A 15,977-nucleotide genomic window follows, 5' to 3' on the forward strand; every position below is an offset into this window, starting at 1 on the left:
GAGAATTTTAGGCAGCATTCTCCAAATTTACTTATTAATTAGCTCTATGCTGAGGTAGGTCTATTCGGACGAGTGCTATATTTCTAAAATCAGTGCGTGCACGTTTTATAGGCACATATATAAAATTACGCATACTTATGGCTTGCAAATACTTCGAGTTTCTCAGCATATACATTTTTTTCGGACAAAACAACAAGTATTGCTTTAGTTAGAACTAAACAAATGTTTTCAAAAGCCTTTTTTACCGCTTAAAATTATACAAATGTACTAATGTACGTATTCGCATATATAAAAACTGCGTAACAGCTTAAGTAGTAGACCTCTGCAAATAATTATGTAAGCATAACATCCAAAGCCTTATCCTTTTCTACCTCGTTTTTCTGAATGTTGGTTAATCACGAAAATATTGATATATTATAAATTATCGCAATGAAGGTAATGTGGGCCATGGTCCATAGGTGCATGCATATTAGGGCGGGTCGATTTAAAAATCGCCCATTACTCTATGAAAATCATATTTTAGGGATCAAAATAAGATACTTTGCCGAAGGAACCATACTTCTAAAACGAATTTTGATGTCCCCCAATTGGGGTCGAACTTTTGGGTAGGGGCAAATTTTGAAAAATCTCACTTTGACCCATTTAGAGTGCTCCAAYCGAGTCCAAATGTATGACTGACCCCCACTAACTTTGAACGGCCGATCCCCATGCCAGTGGCACACCCCCTGGAACTCCCCTGGGTGATTCCCCATACAATCATTTCAAAAAATCACCATTTTTGGTGATTTATGAGAAAAAAAAAAGATCCTAAATTAACAATAGACAATTGTGTCTGCCCTTGAAAACACTTATGCTTAAGATATGTGTACATACTGTCAGTATGTACAGTAGATTAGTGTTAAGATGTGTGTATGCACTCAGCATGTGGTGTATACATAAATTAGGATAAGGTGTGCTATAAATAAAGGGGCTCGTGGCAACCAGAGCTGAGTTCTATTTAACAACCGAAACCCTACTCGTCTTACTTTACAATTACCATTTCATTCTTATTACCTCAAAAAGTTTACAATGAATCCACCATCCTCTACACCGCAAGATTAAGCAACTACATCAACAACTATCGAAAACCCAATGAGTCATATACCCAAGCATGATGTTACTGTTTTTTGTGTGTCTACTGATTTGACTGATCTTAATTTCATGACAAGTATCAAGAGCAAATCAAGAGAAGAAACAACACCCAACAATTTACAGAGTATGTAAAATCTCTGGAAACAATTTTTGACATTGGAACATGTAAAGGCGATTTGAAGGCAGCTCCATGTGCATGCGGCTGGGTTYCCGAACGCCTCAAAGAGTTCATGCACGATCAACATAATCAGAGAAGACTAACAATGAATGCATTTATGATGGAAACTGAAGAGCAAGGAGCAACGTCTATGTCATCAATGCCAACATACCAAGATCCCGATGATTCAACATACGCACCGCCATAAGTTCAAGAAGATATGGATAGCAGCACAAGCTCACAATACACAGAGAGATACGATTGTTTTAACTTTGCCTTGGTATGTGACAGATTTGGTGTGCCTGACAGAGTAGCATCAGCATTGGGAACCGCTCTTTTGCATGATTTTAAAATTAAAGATAAGCATGGGAAACCTCTCGTCATGGTTTCCAAACGGGTTATACCAGAAAATGTAGAGGCTGTTATGGCGACGACATTAGAGAGCCGTGCGAAATTGCCCAGACTTGAAAGTAAAAAAGACTTCAAACAATAATTTTTTTTTTTAATTTCTTTTCTATAACTCACTTAAATTCATTTTTTTCATTTACATATGTTCTGACTAAATAAATTTCTTAAGAGAAAAAATAGATATTATAAATAAATAAATAAAAATAAAGAAAAAACATAGCAATTTAGCTGATTTTTTCATGTAAATCGTGTAAAATGGTGATTTTTTGAAATGATTGTATGGTGAACCCCCCAGGGGAGTACCAGGGAGTGTTCCACTGGCATGGGTGGAGCGGCCGTTCAAAGTTAGTGGGGGTCGGTCATACATTTGGACTCGATTGGAGCATTCTAAATGGGTCAAAGTGGGTTTTTTCAAAATGTGCCCCTACCCAAAAGTTCGACCCAAATTGGGGGACATCAGAATTCGTTTCAGAGGTATGGTTCCTTCGGCAAAGTAACTTATTTTGATCACTAGAATATGATTTTCATAGAGTAATGGGCGATTTTTTTGCATCCCCACAAATCGACCCGGCCTAATGCATATATACGTTGTTTCATATTCTAAATATGTCTAAAAAAATCTAAATTACACTAATGGTAGTTTAACGCTTAAAATAGGTGAAGTCAGCACTTATATGTCTAATACAATTTTATGAAAGAAACAAAATAGACGCGAATATGTCTCTTCAAACTAAAGCTCATAAATCTAATATAATTAGACCACCTCACTTAACCAAAAGTTTCAATTTATTTCAAAATATTTGTATAAACGATTTCCACCCATCTCTTAACCAGTTGCACGCATGCATATATCTGTAATGTGAAGTATATTATTTGTAACGCAACTTTTGTACTTCCTGCACACCTGTGCCTCATGTTGGCATACGTTAACCAAAACGTGATACAAACGATTAAAATAGCGCTCATAAAAGTAGTATCATGGAAAGTTCACTATCAAAGCATCATGAGAATACGCTTTGTCTGTTATGTAAATCAACATCACACGGCGCAACAAAGAAAATCAAATGTTAAAGTAAACAACGAATATTGCCTGGCTGGCCAAAAGGTTGATAAAGGCTTTTCGAATAACCCTCATCAATTGTTTGATCTTTCGTGCTCTTCATGGCTTAGGGTTTTAAGTAAAAAGTTTGTATCTGTCACGTACTTGAAAAATACTTTTGATTGTGTATTTTAAATTTAAACTCAAGTATGTGATCAAACTAACACAGAGTACCGTCAGATGACAGCTTTTTTTTATCATGAATCTATGGAACGGGCATATGCGTTATATGAATATATATATTGCGAGCGTGTATTTTGTGCCCAAAATCGAAATTTTGCTTACATATACCCTGAATTTTCAGTTTTTGTTAAGAAAAACAAACGATTCAATGTAAACTAGCCCTTAATTTTCATTTTAAATAGTAACTAAATAACTTTACTTTTCCAATAGGATTTGTTTCGTATACTTTTGCAATAAATATCTTCACTAAAATACCATTTTCTTCTCTACCAAACAGATATAAATGATTTCGTCGTAAAAAATTTTCTTCAAAATTTATACGCAACTAAAGTTAAATATCAAATAACTTGATCATTCACACAACTGATATCATACATTCTCTGTTGCTCATACGACATGGTGTGCTGTATAAATGAAATACAATAAATGCCATGGCTTGCCACCTTAAACTTAAGAGTTTTCGTCTTTGACACATAAGGCCAACTGGTAATGTCTTTTGCTATCTTCAGATACATGAAAGCATATATATATAGTATACTCGTAGATAAACGATAAGTGCTAAGCGTACAACAAGCGTGCATGCGTATGGACGTGAGCATGTGGTGGATTCAATGTGATGAAAGGCAGGTCATTGTGTCAGGTGCACGGAATATAAATTTATATTGAACCGTTCTTAGTGGTGGCAATATTGATTGCATGCAAGCTAGACGTAAGTTCACAGGTAACCCCTAAGAAGATGCTAAGTTGGGGTGTAACCGAACGTTTAATACTCACACAATTTGTAAGGATCAAAAGTAGGGAAGTAGCTTCACTACGATATCATATATATCCCTGCAATGTATACAAATTAGAGCCAGGTGGAAAGTCGCCCAGCATATGAATCCTAAACGAAGGTGTGGAAGATAACATAAGCTTTAAGCATTTGTACAGAAAATATAGGGTAAAAGGTTAATCGAAAATTTTAAATTGTTATATCAAGTTTATGGCGGCTATTTTGGGGGAAAAAAGTATAGATCCTACTCTTCCCATTTTTGACTTAAAAGATCCTCTCAGTGTGGCCCCCCGAAAAATCACGACCAGTTTATTTTATTGTTGGAATTAACTAATCAGTCATATTTTTTTATAAATAAATACATTCATGATGAATACAAAATATATAATTTTTTTTATGTTGTTATGGCAGAAGGGAGCTTTATTAGGGCCTTCGCAAAAATTGCACCACCCACATAATATATATCGGGACCTGACCGACGTGGCAATCTTCTCACATTTATACTTGTATATCACAAAAATGAGTGAAACCGGACTTCAACCACGCCTACTTCCGATTTAGCTTAATTTCAAATTACATTTGGTTCTTTCACTTCTTAGAACACAAATCAAGAAACAGGAAATATAACAAGATACAACTACACACCAATAATTCCTCTATAGTATGCTATCTTTTGAAAACAAATTTCCAAATCCAACCAAACTTGTTCAAGCCCCAATTTACCGATTAACTCCTAGGTTGAACATGTTGGCATGGCATGGTTGGCTTTTGACTGAAAATATCGGCCAAAGTATAGGATATACAATTGAAATTCAGAAAGAGACCTTTCGTGGTAATAGTATTTTTGTGTATAGAAAGTGATTTGAATCGGGTCAAAAATTCCCTGAGCTCCTATATACACAACAAAATGGTTTTCGAACTTTCGGTTGGCGTTATATCGCTTATATCAGCCAAAATGTGAGGAATCTCAATGAAAATCAGAGAGTATGCTTTATTCATAATAGTGCATCTTTGTGCCTAAAATAGAAAAAATTCGGCGAAAGCTGGACCTAGCCCCCATATAAATAATATGAAGATTTTCGAATATTCAACTGACTTTACTACATATGATTGGTGATTCAATTTGAGGTACCTTAGGAAACCTAGCGAACATTCATTGAGTATGTGACATGTTAATAGAATGTGATATGCGTGGCCACCCTCTCTAGTATGTTTAATGTACATATCTCTGAAACCTCTAAAGCTATGTACAATAAGAAAATTTGCTAAGCTGGAATATTATGAGAACTCCTACCGATAGAGTGAAAATGCATGAAATCGGAATATAACTCCGCTCACTCCCAACATAACAGTATTGTTCAAAACTACTAGAAGCGCAATAAATTAATAAATAATTATGCCACAGATATTAAATTTTACCTCCGATATTGGGGGTTTAAGGCTTTAAGGGAGCTGGTGTCAAAATTGATCTTAAAGTATGGCACCTTTTGATCAAAAATTACCCAAACCCAACCAAAACTGTTCAAGATCCTATGTAATGAATATGTGGACCCTCGTATCTATAGTTGACTTTTGACCGAAAATATCGGTAAATGTGTGAGGTATATAGTATACTTGGAATTCAGGGATAATATTGCTCTGACAATGTCTGTAATTGGTCGAATCAGACCAATACTTCCCTTAGCCCTTATGTACTTAATACAAAGATTTACGAACTTACTGGTATCTTTAAGCTTAATATATCAGCCAAAATGTGGGGTATCTCAATGAAAATGAGAGAGCGTGCTTCACTCACAACTGTGTATTTTTGTGGCCTAAATAAATAAAGTTGAGCGAAAACTTGACTTACCTCCCATATAACTAATACCACGATTTTTGAACATCCGGCTGACTTTACTCCATTTTAACTTACACTTTAAAGTACTTCCCTGGCTTTGCTGCCTGCAAGTAGCAAGAGTATAAAATATTCGGTTGCACCCGAACTTAGCCTTCAAGGTTAAGCGATCGATTAAAGAGTGACTAATTTCCTTTATGTCGCACCTTAAGTGTTGGCCTGGCTTTTGCTTTGTTTGACCAAAGTATTTCGGTAGGTTTATTTACTTTTAGCGAGTTTGCCGGCACAACTTTTATTCGTAATTTCCTAAAACAAACGAATAAAGCAAGTTTCAAAGAAAGTTTCAAGAGCAGTGTAAAGCTGGTTGCCCATAGCAAGACAGCACTATAGATCCACATAAATAGGTATTTATATACAGTTAATGCATTAACGCCTATACAAAACTGCCCGCTCTTTACTTTGCCGCTTTCAAAGTGGGCAGCTATTAATACTCGCGTCTGTTTTGATAGCAAAATATAACTTATTGCATTGCCTTATAATAAGTAATTCAAGGTAGATGGAAGAAATAGTGTAAAATAGAATCTAATATAATATATCATGATAGAAGAAAGTCAAATAATTTGGAAAACGAGCGAAAACTGGCTGAATTTCATAAATTAATTCGCTCTTGCAAAACAAGAAAAAACATTAACTTCGGCTGCAGCGAAGCTAATATACCTTTCACAGGTGCATATCTATTAGTAAGTATGTGTTCAGTTCGTATGGAAGCTGTATGCTATAGTTATCCGATCTGAACAGTTTTTTCGGAGATTATATTATTTCCTCAAGCAGTAATTCTTGTAAAATTTTGCGTATATATCTTGTCAAATGCAAACAAGAACTTGATTCTGATCGTTCAGTTTGTATGGCAGCTATATGTTATAGTGGTCCGATATGGGCAGTTTCGACAAATCAGTAGCTTATTAAAGAGAAAATGATGATGATTAATATCTTAAAAACTGAGGGACTAGTTCGTATATACTCGTATACAGACCTAATTAATCTCTCACAATTGACGAAGTTAAGACACTAATTCCGGAAATATTTTGTCGGAATGCGTGAGGTGCTCTGTGCCATATTTGCCACATATCGAGCAACCTACGCTTTTTTCAGCGCAATAAGAGTAGCTTTCCTTTATTATTGTGGTCAGGTTATATTTGTTTTATCGTTATAGTAATGTTAGTTTCCACTTTTTAGTTTGATGTGCCTTAAAAGGGTGCTTTTTAGTTTTTTTTAAGTATTTATTGCATCTTTTGGTGCTACACCTCTTTGTAGCAATGACATGCTGCACGATTGAACTCCAGACGTTTCGATCACTTGCAATTTTTGTAAAAGCTATATTCCTTTAATTTCTCGACTCATCTAGACTTTGGTCTACCACTTACCTTAACGTTGAATGTTTATCGGTGTAGAAAATTATATTATGCACACGGCAGTTTTGAACAGAAAAGGAGGAAATATATAATTCATCATTTCATAAAATTTAATTTTCTGTAGTGCACACAAATCTGGTGAAATATTTGTAAGTGAGTGATGTTGAAGATTACTTTCTGTTTACTCTTTTCACTTGATTTAATAACTGAAGCGAAACCAAATACTCCGCATTTATTTTCTGCAAGGCACCTGGGACAAAATGCAAAAACAGCAGCAAGCTAGTCCTGATTGGACTCCGCAATATTTGTGTCAAAATTACGCAAAAGGAAAGCAAGCAATGTTAACACGATAATAAGCCACAAATTAGCATATAAGTTAATGTGGATGTGTGCCTGTGTGTGCTAACCGTAAGATGAATTTATAAATATAGTTTGTTTTTACTTTCTATTTGCAATATTAAAAGCAATCCTGCGCGAATGTGTCGAATGGTTTACTGGATATATTTACACGTACATATATCACTATGCACTTGCATTTGCTTCTAAGCGATGGGGACTTGGACCACTGGCACTGTCGTTAAGTGAAAGCATGAAAAGAGCAGTAATTAAGTGCCAAATTAAACCCGTCATTTGAAGAACAAAACATGCAATAATTAATTAAATTTCTTGTTTTTAATAAAATGATTCGAACTGATTCCATTGCGGTAAAAATAAATTAATTCGAGTAAGAAACAGCAGAACAAAGCAGTGTAATAGCACTTTGCCTTAAATGAAATAGATCAGCGCTGATAGAAATCATCTTTTCGCTCGGCTCGATTTTTGTGGGTCCACTGTAAAGCCACCCCATGAAACAGTAGTAGCTCGAAAGAAAATGTAACAAGTAAGGAAGGGCTATGTCAGGAAAATCTGATCATGCAAGAATATAAGCCGAGGAAATTCTTTAAGATGTTGGCAAACAGTAGGCATTATCCGAAGAAACCGAATGAATTGCAACCAAATTTATAGATAGTAGACTTTAGTTTAAACAGCACGTTATGCATCGCATCTGGAGAATTGAAATTATGATCATATGACGAAAAAGTCATTCCAAATCGGAAGTTATTTTACATATACGTATTAACGATACGAGCCTAACGCCAATGTATAGACCATTTCGATAAATTGAATATACTAAACCATTAAACCATAATGAATTAAGAAGACTACTTAATTCCATTAAATTATCACAAAATTTCGGAATTATCTTAAAATATCCGATATTGTAGGATTCAGCGCCGTTTGCAGCAACTCGGACTCACGTATGGAACGGCTTTGCGCGTCCGAAGCCGCTTGATCTTCTCAATCGGCATCCCTCCGCTTTGTAAAATCTGAAAAAAATCGAAAAAGATTCGATGTCTTCGAGCCAAACTTTGTTCAGCGATAAGACCCATTTTTGGTTGAATGGGCACGTAAACAAACAAATTTCCTCTTTTGGGACGAACAGCAACTGAAGAGATTCAAGAGCTGCCATTTCATCTGGAAAAAGCAATGCTCTGGTGTGGTTTGTTGCCATTAAGCGAAAACTTATAGATTGCCATAACTAAGCACTAAATTAAGATAAAGAACTAGGCCCGTGTTGCTGCATCCTGAATGTCATGAAATAGTCGGTGTAGCCCCGCCCCTAATATAAGAGCACATATCTCCCGAACTGTTCAAGCTAAAAAGACAAAGTTCACTCAAAATAAATCTCATAAGAACCCCTAGCGATAGTGTGAAAATAAATCAAATTATAACCCAGCTTAATCCCCATATAGCGGTACTGATAAAAGAGATAAAGCGAGATAAATTAATAACTAAATAAGCTACTGACATTAATTTTTATGTCCGAGTATTTGGTAACTTTATAGGAGCCGGAGTATAGATGAACAATGCCTTCTTCTTCTTAGATAACACAAATTTAAATTTGATTAATTCACTTTCAGGTATACAAATGAAGCACCAATAATTGTATCGGAATAAAATTTTGCACGAATACTCAGATATACAATTGAAACACATATGGAATATTTTCCTGAAAATAGTATGTCTGTGTATCGAAAATGGATTGAATTGAGTCAATACTTCCCTGAGTCCCCATATACCTGATACGAAAATTTTCGAACTTCCGGGTCACTTTACACTCCAAATTTCGACTAACATATGAGATAGCTCAATAGAAATGAAAGAGCATGTTTTACGCATTACAGTATATCTTTGTGCCTAAAACAGATAAAAATTTGCGAAGACTTAGCCCCCACACATAACTAATACAAGCATTTTTGAATATCTCGCCGACTTTACTCCATATGAGTTTTTGGCAAAATGATCATTTAATGCAAATTCTTTGCTCAACAAATTTCGACAACGCAAAAAACGAAAAACTCACTTTTAGCAGCTCACAAAACGACACGTATTTCAAACACTAATGAATAATTTGACATGAAATTTGACATAGTAAAAGTGACTGACAGTACTACCAACCTAAAAAAAAAAATTCTCCAAATCCTTCGACGCGAGCAGTTTAAATTTAAATGTCACCTTATTTTTTGGGCACAGTAGTATGTTATAAATAACATTTTCGTTGAATAATGTGTATTGAATTCTTACGCTACATGGTAAGTAAATATAAGCAAATAATTGTGCTGTTAAAGACCGCCGGAAACACTGTTTCTTAGAAAACATTCCTTTTTGCCTTTTGTTGTCAAAAGACCAACAAGTAACGCAGATTTTTGATTACTTGTAACGAGAGGCACTGAACAAGGCAAATTGTGTGATTAAATTAGCTTTTCATATCTTAATATTCCAATACTGTATACTACATAATGAAGACGACAATCATCCTTAATCAACCACTCATTAATATTGTTCTTCATGTTTATATTTCTTCTTCTTATTTTAAATTCACTTCATACACATATCACATCTGTAATCATTCCATAGCAATCATAACTTGTTTTACACCGCTTTTGAAAAGAAAAAATTTAATAGAACACATACTGACATTATAACTTATTATACTTCTTGCCACAGAATACAAGTTTTATTGTTTAAAATTTCAAAGTTGTTTCAGTATTTAACTATTAAAATGGTAATGGTATGCAGTTTACCTTTAATTTTAAAATAATTTAGTCACAATTACGTTTCTCCAGTGTGTTTTGGTTACTTCCATACCGAGTTAGAAAACAACTCTGCCTTTTTCCATGCTAAAAGTGAAACAATTACGTCAAACGTGGAGCTCAAACAACAAAATAAACACAATTTCGCTTCGAAAACTAAACTTCGAAACTTTGTTACTACAGTGAAATTTGTAATGTAATGCAAGTACCTATGTAGGTTGGTACGTAGGAATAAAATTCATATGTTGTTGTATGTCATTGATGGGGACACAATCGTCGAAAACCGCTGGCGGATAGAAACAAAATTGCAATTTCACAATTTTGGATTCGAAGAAAGCTATTCACATATGTACATTAGGGTGTCCGTAATTTTCCAAGTTGATTTTTTATTCAACCAGCCTCTAAAATTTTAGTTTACTTTTAATAAGTCATACTACTTTTTACATTTATTTTATATGGGATTTGGTGATCTTTTGTAACTATTAATATTTTTCCTCCAAAACAAAGAAACCCACAACCACAACCAGTTGGAACAGATGATATTCGAATATAGAATTTTAAGCTTTACAAATAATATATACATATACATATATACACATATTTTCAAAAGATATGCGCAATTGAAATTATGCATTATATATAGTCCACCATGTCGTATGAGCAACACGTAATGTATAAATTGCTTATATAAATGCTCAGTTATTTGATGTATTATTTTAAGTGCCTGTAATAGTTCTGATAAAATATTGTATTAGAAAGTCACACTTTCAAGGTTGTAGAATTACACGACTCATGCATGGGAAAAGAGATATATGTAGGAAGATTTAGGCATACTTTAAACTGAAAATAAAGTTCTTGTTTATGTAGGATTTTTGTTTTAAGAAACTTCAAGGGGGCGTTCGAAAAAAAAAACCATAAATTTTGGAAATAAGAGGAACCTTAATGTATATATCTACATATTTGTATGGTTCACTTTGCATTGGAGATAAGGGTAATTGGCAATCACTATTTCGTCACGATTCGAAACTTCGAATGATTAAATTGAAATTGTATGAACTATTGCAATTATGGATGGCTGCATAGTTAAAATAGCTTCAATTGATGACTGCTAGACGTGGCGTAAGTAAGTAATAGATAGGGACCTACTGTACGTGTCATAAGTGCGATATTGTCTATTCAAATAGAGTGACTTGTTGTCACTGGTTTGCAATAGCAATGGGTTGAAATATCTGATTAGTGGCCGAATTTGTGCAAAGCGGTGGAAAATAGTAAATGGTATTCATTTTATAGCAATGTTAATACAAAAGTCACACTATAAAGCCTCATAAACAATATGGCTTATGAATACCATGAATTCGTCGACAGATGCAACATATTAGGAGAATAAATGGCGAAATATGGTAGTCCAAGAAATATATATACATATACTTATATAAAGATATAGGATGGCATTAGTAGACAGTTTCTGAAGAAAGCTACATTTTGGAGTAGTGTATCAACTGCAACTTTAAATGCATGCACTTGAAACACGCTAGAAAGCCTGAAACTAGAGTGGATGGAGAGCTTCCAATAAAGCACTCCTCCTACCATCCCCCCTAACCACAATCCATTCGTGAAAAAGCTCACTCCACCTCTTCTTCAACCGAAAATTCGCTATCGAAGTCGCTGGCATCAGTTAAGCCTAATTTGCTTCAAACGTATTCCCAGAAGATGTTCAGTTGACCGACGATATGATTTAATTTGGGGATCATTTCGAATAAGTCTTGACATTGATCTGGCCGAAGTTTCTGCATTCTATGCTGATTTCTGCGAATGTGTTTGCTAACTGTTTTTGTTTCTGGGAATAATTTGGGAATGACCACTTTCTATACAAACGATTTTATTTATCTCGGACCCAAACTTTAACTTTTCATCGTAATTTTCTTGCCAATTTCTTCAATGTACTTCTACTTCTGCTATCAAAAATTACTTTCGCTCTGCTGTGGGGAAAGATTGAAAACTTTTTGTGGGGTATATGGTAAGAGTAGATAAGTTGTAGCGCTTATTTTTATGACTTTTAACAACTACTGTTAACTACTTAATTTCTAGTGTTATGCAAGCAAACTGTTTCTTGTGATTACTTAAAAACGCTTAGAAAGGTAAAAGGATCTTTTACTAAAATAATCTTTTCAAATAAATAAATTACGAAGGCTTCGCTGCCAGCGATTCAGCGAAAAAAATCTGAAAATCCATTCAAAGTGAAACGGTTAATATTTCATACAATAAAACCAAAAAGGGTAAAAGAAATGTGCGTATAAAATTTGTTCATCGCCTCTTTGCTACAGTGGAAAAATTCTGCTTTGCCATAAAAAAATAAATCCGCTTAATTTGCACTTTTGACCACTGACCCGAGGTTTTCTCAGAATTTACTCGTTTCCTTCTTACTGAATTCCACAAATTATTAATGAAAATATCCCTTTCAGTTTTGGTGTTGTCTATTTTTGACTGTCAATACGCTTTAAGCGCCAGTTTAAATCTAAATCGGTCTGGTTTTTATGAACTTGCGTAACTTTTTTCCTTATTCAAAGGGATACCAGGCCAACGAAACCGCTGTGAAATCAACGATTTCTGAAACCTGGACACAATATCTTCAGCAAATTTTTTCTGAGCGTGAGAGTGTACAATTTCATTGTTCAGGGGTTTTTAGACATTCTGTTTTTAGGCGGAAATAATACTAACAGTTTAATATTATGGAAAATAATTTGGCTTTATTGTAAACATAAGGATTTGGCATTACATTTTGAAGTTGATTTTGGACAAGTAACCTCCGCGGCTTGTTTGAACAAATTTCATTCGAGAGGCGCGATTTTTTTCACTTTCCTAAAAGTTTCCTTCAATTAACTGATTGCTTCTTTGGCTATTTGTGTCCGAACAAGTCATTAGGCGTGGCTAGATAGAGTTCCAAATTGACTGTAACGCTATGGCGGTCATCAAGTTTTTAAAGAAATATGCAGCAGTGACTCCCTCTGCTAATAGAGCACACCAGACAATGACTTTTTTAGTATCAAATGAACTTGAAATGCGAAGTTTATTTTTACTAACGTATCCACTCTGAAAATTGGGATCGGTGGCCATCTCGTTTCGGGCTTACTCAACAAACGAGTCACGCGCCGGATGGTCGGGGGCCTTCAATACTTGCATGAGTTGGATTTTGCTAGCCCGTAAATAAAGACCTTCCGTAAAATCTTCCAATTGTTGCACTCGTTCGCAGGTGCCTTTATTCTGCTATTCTTCTATACGTATCTGCAATATGCATTAGAGCAAAAACCCAGCTGAGAGATTATGTCAACGGAATACTGGAGGAAGGCGGCAAACGTTATTCCAGAGTAATTCTGTTGCGTATGAAATGGCAAATTAAACTGAATATAAATGAGGTAACGGTTGTCAAAAAGGCTAAGTCCAAAGCAAGAATTGTTCATTGAAAACCACATGTCTAAAACCACGCTATACCCCTGATTTTGAACTGTGAATAAAGTTTTATAAACATAATGATGGGGTTTTCAATACGGACACTACGAAAACAGACCAATAGGGACAGGAAACGATGTCATATTTTTCCCCATTCTTTTTTATATTTCTCTTCAATGATGTCTGCCGTTTGAAAGATATATGATATAAATTTTACACTTGATAGTAAGATAACGATTATTTATATTATTGTAACGTTTATCGATAATAAATACTCAGAGTATGAGCATAAACATTCGAAGTATTCGTAATTAAGGCAATGCAAATGAACATTTGATGGCATGAATGAATTTTCAAAACAGCTGATTGCTATTCGTGTGATTGAGTGAGAGAGCCAGAGAAAAAGAGTAAGGGAGAGTCAACATATTTCGTATTTGTCTCAGTGAAAATGTTGCTAACCATGAAATGCTACTCAAAAGCAACATGAATCAGGTGTCATAGTGAAAATTACATGTCACTAGAAAAGAGATGCTATAGAAAATATTAAGGAGGTCATTATTTATTTAGAATGACTGGTCAACTTCAAATGAGGTATGTTTAAAAACTAACGAAAATGTTTGAAAAAAAAAAATTTGAATTTATCTACATTAATATTGCTGCCTACAAAATAAATCTATAATATAAAAAAATAACTAAAATAAATATTATGCGCTTATGCCAGGGCTTCTTCCAATCGTCGAAACATTTCTAAACTCCTGTTTTTGATAGCCTTTAGCTCTTCAAGCGATTTCCATTTATTTTGTAAAACGATGGCCTTTTAAAGTTTTCTTTAATATTGCAAATAGAAAAAAGTCCCATGGAGCCATGACAAGGGGCAAGATAGGAATATGAAATTTGAAACAAATATAATAATGCTTTAAAAAATCAAATAAATTTCATAAGAGCGTAACAAAACAATTTTGAAATGGGATAATAAGGCTGTTGACTTAGATCTCATTGACTTAGATCTCATCGTTAACGTTTTCCAAGTGTGTTTTGCAAACAATTTATTTACAAATGATTTCTTATGAAATATAAACTTGGACTTTATTCCTCTTCTTATGCTACCATAATCTACAGCGAGAAAGGTATCCGTTATGTATTATATTTTTCATAGCAAGAAACCCTTCATTCGAATACGAGATGCTTGTTCGAAAACATGCTCACACTCGCTCGTATTTTGTAGCTCCCCATAAAACCTCTATTGCGGTTGCGCTGTGCTCCAACAATATTCGAGCAATCACACATATTCATAGCTAAATGCCGGTGGTTAAGGATCTTCGAATTTGTATTTGTCAACAGTTGGCTTCCAACCTCCGAGAGCGTCAGTTCGTTTGCGAAGTGTGTGATAAGCGAATTCAGACGTCAAAAGTCAAAACGAAACGGAAAAGCGTCAACGAACCGATGTGCGAAAGGCTACAATGAAATTAATTATATTTTGTGACTCGTCATTTTACAGTACGTACATAAGAGAAAATCGTATAAATAAAATGAAATAAATCAAAATTGAGTGGAGCGATGCGTTGAGCGGACTGTTATTGTTTTTTGTAATGAGGGTTTATTCAAATTTTGTGTAAAATGAGAAAAAGCCCGAGGTGGCGATCAGCTATGCAAATTAATCCGATCCTATGTCAACGGTATTCATTATCTTTGTTTTTGTTTTATGAATAATGTGTTGTGATTTTGACATTGTTGCAAAGGCGTTTAGCGGTAGCTTGCTCGTTAATAGATCAGGGAAGCTTGTATTGTAGTAAACTTGGATGTATTTAAATCTACAAGTCAGTTTTTGGCTTTTTGCTAAAATACTTTTGTAAAAATTATTATTAGTTAATAAAAAAACATCTTTAATAGTTGCCAAATGCTTCATATAAAGCTAAAAAAACACGCTATAGTCTGTGGAATTTTGATATATATTTATTTTAATAGAATATAATACAGTATAATCTTGTGTTCATGGCATTGAGTGAGTTGATTAAAGAGATAAAAGAGTGTTCCTCAACGCTTCTTCATTCATATATACAAACATACATATGTATGTGTACTTATTTGATGCATATATGTAAGTGGATAAATACTTTTATATGAATCTGTGGTCACACACCCACCAATATACTCACATATACGCATAAAACTATCGCTTGCAAATGCTGGAAATATAAAAAAGTGGATTGTCATGCGGCGTAAATAAGGCAACAATAAACGTGAAATAGGACATAATAATTTTAAGTAGCGGCAGAAAATCAAATTAAATTAAGTCTCATCCGAAAAGATATACTTGAAATAGCATAACATCTGCACATAAGCATACATATTTACCATATACATATATTTACAGTTTAAGTGTTACTATGTAAGTGTGTA

General features: G+C 34.4%; 1 long non-coding RNA gene across 1 annotated transcript in view; it reads left to right on the plus strand.

The window, feature by feature from the left end:
* Positions 1-14,937: 14,937 nt before the first annotated feature.
* Positions 14,938-15,977, plus strand: part of LOC108971285 — a 16,199-nt gene continuing 15,159 nt past the window's right edge. Inside the window, exon 1 of the long non-coding RNA XR_001993542.1 lies at positions 14,938-15,074. This is a non-coding gene — a long non-coding RNA (uncharacterized LOC108971285). The remainder of the gene's footprint in view (positions 15,075-15,977) is intronic.

This window comes from Bactrocera latifrons, unplaced genomic scaffold, assembly GCF_001853355.1.
Source record: "Bactrocera latifrons isolate USDA-ARS-PBARC rearing strain unplaced genomic scaffold, ASM185335v1 scaffold_337, whole genome shotgun sequence".
NCBI lineage: Eukaryota > Metazoa > Arthropoda > Insecta > Diptera > Tephritidae > Bactrocera > Bactrocera latifrons.